The sequence below is a fragment of the Bacillus rossius genome, chromosome 1 (genome assembly GCF_032445375.1).
Source record: "Bacillus rossius redtenbacheri isolate Brsri chromosome 1, Brsri_v3, whole genome shotgun sequence".
NCBI classification, from domain to species: domain Eukaryota; kingdom Metazoa; phylum Arthropoda; class Insecta; order Phasmatodea; family Bacillidae; genus Bacillus; species Bacillus rossius.
In genome coordinates this window covers 143,920,360-143,926,359 of record NC_086330.1, presented here as the reverse complement: position 1 = coordinate 143,926,359, position 6,000 = coordinate 143,920,360, and positions in this window count along the sequence as shown.

Here is a 6,000-nt window from a genome sequence, read left to right as displayed (position 1 = left end):
CATATCAGATGGAATTTAAAAAAAAATCATTACTCAATCTGATCATATCTGGTAAGATGGATGAGAAACACTATATGAAGGACGAACTTCCTTTTCCTTGGTGTCAAGCGAAGCCATCCTTCTTTTGCGATAATAAGTGTGCATCCCGCATCCCACATAAAATAAATAAATAAATAAATAATAACTCAACAACACATGACGACATCTCATGCTAATAATCGGGACTACTTGTAAGAAGTTCTTTTGCATGATATAGACTAACTTAACTCTCGCTGACGAAATATTTTAAAAAAAAATTTCATTAATGGTTTCAATTTAAAACACTTAGTTTGCATCTGGCATTCGTCGCAGAAGCTAACATGTACCCTGGTACGTTGTCTGTAGCTGTATCAAAACATCACTGTAGATACTGCAGCAAGGTGTTTACCTTAAGAAAGAATGCTAAACGACATGAGAGAAGCGAGTGTATTTTGGGTCCTTTTCAAAAACCATTTATTTGCAGTCAGTGTCAGAAATCCTTTGTTAGAAGATATTACTTGAATAGACATTGCAACACCTGTACTACTAAGGTGAATAAAGATAACAAAGACTGGGTTACAACATCGCGGAAGAGAAACGAAGTAGAAATATTAGATGACAATAATGATTACGAATAATGTAAAAAAGCTAATGCTAAAAATACTGTTCTAGATAACGATAATAGTTTAAAATTTAAAACAAACGAAGAAAGTAGCAACCTCATTAAAAAAGAAAAGATATTTACAGCAATATCTAGTCGTTTCCATGAAAATGTGAAAGATGGAGAACCACCTGACAATGTTGAAGACTGCGATGACACTTCTGAAGCTGACATGATTGAAGACTGTGGTGACACATGTGAGGCTGACATGATCGATGACTGTGCCTACAAATCTAAGGCTGACATGATTGAAGACTGTGGTGACACATCTGAGGCTGACATGATCGATGACTGTGCCTACAAATCTAAGGCTGACATGATTGAGTACTGTGCTGAAGCACCTAAAGCAGGCAAAATCGAAGTCTGTGATGGTGGCCTGAGACCAAAACGATGGAAACGTCGTAATAAAATAAATTATCCTGATATTGCTTGTGATTATCATTGGCTCGATGACGAAAGTGATATTGTGGTTGGTGTTTAAACGGAAGACACCAGAGATAATAATATTTATTATAAACAAGCAAGGATGATGAAAGTAGAAGAAGAGATTGATTATACCTCAAGGGAAGATCCTAACATATTGGTTGACAGGCTAAGACTTACTTCTACCGGTTCGCTCCGTGAAGGAAACTATTCGAGCATGAAAGAAATATCCTTCATACTCAAAGAACTAAGGGAATCTGGAAACATACAATAATGGCTTAAGTTAAATATATGTGATTATAAACTAGAAGTAAATTTAATATTTATTACAAAAAGGATTCTATCATTTCTCGAAATCTGATTTAAAAATAAAACTTATAACTTAAAGGTGTAAAAATTGTCATTACTGACTGATAAAATGTATACTAAAAATGTCATGCAAGTAATCATGTCAAGTTGGATAAAAATAAAAGGAATTTAAATCATTTGGAGCCAAATGAATATGGTGCAGATGGAGCACTTCGATAAATTGGAGCACATGGAACAATTGGAACTTTGGAGCTCTTTTAACAATTGGAGCTTTGGAGCCAAAAGATTGCTGGGGTCATAGACTGATGGAGCCAATGACTATTAAACTTTGGAGATTTGGAGCTTTGGAGCTGTTGGAGCTTTGGAGCTCTTGGAGCATTGGAACGTTTGGAGTTTCTGAGCTTTGTAGAATTTGGAGCTGTTGGAGCTTGGAGTTGTTGGAGATTTTGGGCTATGGCACTCTTGGAGCTTTGGAGCTGTGGGAGCTTTGGGGCTATGGAACTGTTGGAGCCTTGGAGCTTTAAAGCATTTGGAGCTATTGGAGCTTTGGAGCTATGGAGCAGTGGGAGCTTTGGAGCTGTTGGAGTTTTGGTGCTGTTGGAGCTTTGGAGCTGTTGGAGCATTTGGAGCTGTTAGAGTTTTGGAGCTGTTGGGGCTTTAGATCTGTTGGATATTTGGAGCTTTGGCGCTGTTGGAGCATTTGGAGCTGTTGGTGTTTTGACACTGTTGGAGCATTTGGAGCTTTGGTGCTGATGGAGCATTTGGAGCCAATTGAGCATTTGGAGCCAAAGACAATTTTCTTATCGATATCAAACAGAACATACCTTACTGATGATGTAGCAACAAACGTACCTTTGAAATAGAACTTGTTGTTGGACTGGATATATGGAAAGCCATATCCGTTCGATGACAAAGTGAAGTAGTGTGCATGAAATACATCGGCTGTAGTAATTTACAGATTCGACGATGTGAAGTCAACTGTTAAACACGGTATCCAGAAACTCGTTCAAGAAGAGGATGATTATGTCTGTAAAGTTTCTGGTTGGTCTCTGTCAAGTATAACCCGATTGGAGCTAAGAATGATTCATTTCACGCCTATGCAGGGCTATATGTTTATAAGATTGCTGGCTTTCGCAAGTGTTCCTGTAGTAAAATAGAAATTATGTAATAAATATTATGTCTGTTAAATAACTTGCGGTGGTTTTTTTCTCGAACCTAACCCTTTTCTGGTATTTAAATTAATTTTTTTTTTAGCTTTGTACATAGATTGAGCTATGTATGGATTAAATATGTAAATTAATGAGTGATTTTTTATGATTTTTAATTTTTTTTATAAATTTATGGGTCATTAAATACAAATTGTGAAGATGGCGGTCATAATGGCTTACTGGAGGCTGGTAGTAGAGGATTTTAAGCCTGATTAAGAATTTTGTAATTGATTTATTGAATTAACTATTTTTTAATTAATAAAATAATTTTCATCGTCCAGGGATTGCACCGATGACTTCAAGGCCTAAGTGCATTTTTAAATATATTTTATTAAAATGTGATTATTAAATTTCTTAATAATTTTTTTTCAGATATTCTAGCATAAAATTACGGTTTTTCAAGATGGTGGTCGTAACGAATAGTGCAACGAAGTTTTGAAAGATTTTTATTAATTTTTAATTAATTGATTTTATTTTATTAATTTTATTATTTTTTCCGGTTTTTTAGCAATAAAATTACGGATTTTCAAATGGCGGACATGACGTCATACTAGGCGACAATATATAGCCCTATACTTTATCATAAGGGAGGTGGGTGGTCAGTCTACTAGCGGCTTCCGTGGAGGAAGGATCGGTCGCCATTTTTATTTCTTTTTTTGCTCACACCTGGTTTCGAACCGAGGACTCCGATCTCCATGTCTTAAATGTATGTTTTTAAATTTTTTATTAAAATTTTTATATTAGATTTTTGTTAAATTTTAAATTTTTTTTCATAAAAATCGGGTAATAAATAAAGATTTTCAAGTTGTTGTCCGTAACGTGAAATTGAAATGGTGACGTCATAATTCAAAATAGCTGCCATGACATCCTAATTTTAAATGTCATGACCTCTACGGCTTAAAGCGGTTTGCTAGCTCTTAGAACTTTAAAGCCGCTTTTAGGATTTTGAGTTATTTCTAAGGCAAAAAGTATTTTAAGGTTTTTCGACTGCTAGATTTTTGAATTGTGGAATTTTTTGAGATATTTTGACGGTATTTTTCCCCCAAAAAATAGTTGAAATTTTGGTAATTTTTAGCTAATTTTTTGTTATTTTTTTGCTAAATTATGGCTAATTTTGAAGCTTAAGGGTCAAGGTCAAACGTCAAAGTCACAGCCATCCAAGATGGCCGCCGTGACGTCATCGGAGATGTAGGTTCCAAGTAAGCAGAAACCGCTACAAACCACCGCCTGGCGCCTGTGCCAGTAGCCCCTTTTGTATACTACTTTTGCTGTATACAAACTAATTGTTTAGGTAAAAGAACCTTTCTCTTGGTACATGCGTACGTAAAGCCTTATTTATAAGTAATTTTCATAGTTCTGCACCAATCTTGACTAAATTAAAGTTGTAATTGCACTCTTTAATAGGTGAAAACGGAAAGTTCAAAACAAGCGAATAAACGCAGTCATCTACATAGCCAAGTATGATTCTTTCCAGATTTCACCACATAGCAAACAAATCGTTATTTTACCAAATTTAAATGAATGCAGGCTGTACGTTCAAGGCCGCACGGAGTGAGCCAAACGCGATAAAAAACAATCACAAGACGCCATTTTCCAACGCGTTCTAAGAACGGCAAATAAAAAAACATTTTTGTCCGAGGTCATAATTTTCTCGAGGATAATCTCCAGGAATCTATGCGTATCCTTCTGCTACTGTTGTTCTGGCAACAGTGTTTGTAAGCAATTTTTACGTGGTTAATCTTCGTAAACGAATAACCACGTGATGCTTTGCCAGTGATAGTTGGGAAACCGGTATAACCGTTAAAGCTTTTTGAGAACTGTAAAAATTAAGATATAAGTTACACGACACAAACTAACGTATTCTTAAAATAAATATTTTTTATGTAAACAAAACTTCCTGTTCTCATGTTCCTTTATGATGATATTTCCCTAATCATCCTGTAAACAGGATTTCCTGTAACCCAAATGTACTCCTTTCGCAGTTAATAAGTCTAGGCAGTGGGAAACGATAAATGTACGCAAATAGCGTACAATTCTGGACGGAAAACACGTAGTTTCTGAACCTACCGCTAGAATTGGCTGCCGGATCAGGTTTGTGGACTATTGAATCATTCGATTTGCAAATCGAAAATTTATATTATGTAATGAATTGCCTTCAATAAAAGCGATAAAATCTTAAAAGAATACTAAACACCGGCTTTGGACCTGATTTTCAACAAATAATTTTGCTAAAATTCGTTAAACGGTTAAAACCATAAAGTTTCCCTTTGTCTTTGTGAACTGTGACTGTGAGCCACGCAATCCGCCACAGATGGCAGCACTATGCTTACAAATTTATATTCCTTTAAATTCACTAAATTACTCCCACCAATGCCGTATACCGAGAGCTAAGATGTAACACATAAAAACGAGAAAACGTTTTTTAGGATAGGTATGTTGCATAAAAACAATTGTCGCAAATATTTGATATTTATTTATTTATTTTTCTTTGGCAGGTTCAGTTTTGGTATTTTGTACGTCCTGGCGATCGTTACCAAAATAAATGGTTGGGTTTGTAAGGTCAGTCAGTTAAATAATATGTAAACTCGTGGAAGTATCCATTTTCACCCAATATGTCGTTTTTTATTTTCTTCTTACTCGTGTCTAAGTAATCATCGTAACTAAAATATTTTTTTTGTTTTAAAGATAGGTCAGCGACAATTTTAAATACTATAAAATCGTGACAATGTATGAAATCTGGAAAAAAAAATAGATTTTTATGGCGAACTTCGGATTTGTTCGGTATCTGATCGGGAGTCAATGAATCGCAGGTTTCCGCACACAAGGGCCTCGGAGCAATAAATTCTCAGCCGGTTTGAATTTGGTAGCAGGTTTGTGATTTGGCTCACGCCAAAATGAAGGAAGGAAGAAGGGGGAGGGAAATCTCTCTCTCTCTCTCTCTCTCTCTCTCTCTCTCTCTCTCTCCAGAATGCGCACGGATGGTGCCTGCAATTTATGGGAACTCATCTGTGTCAAGGGAATTTTGAAAAATTCATATGAATTATTTCGCAAAAAAATTGTATATGGGGGTGGAGGTTTTCGGTTCTCGGGGGACGGAGGGAATATATAAATATATACTCTATAAAGCAGTAAATCTCGTCCCAGCTGATTCTAATAAACTTGCAGATTATACAAAGCTGCGACGAGGAATATGGTTTAAGCTACCGTGTGGGTGAAAGTCAAGGCTTCCAGTATTCCTATGAGTTAAGGAAGGCATTACAAAAAAAAAATTGGTTGTCTGTAAAGTCGGTTTACGGACGATAGTTTAACATGACAACGTCATAACAAAACACTGATGAAATGATTGCATACTTTTATGAATAAAACTGAATCATTTTTTAT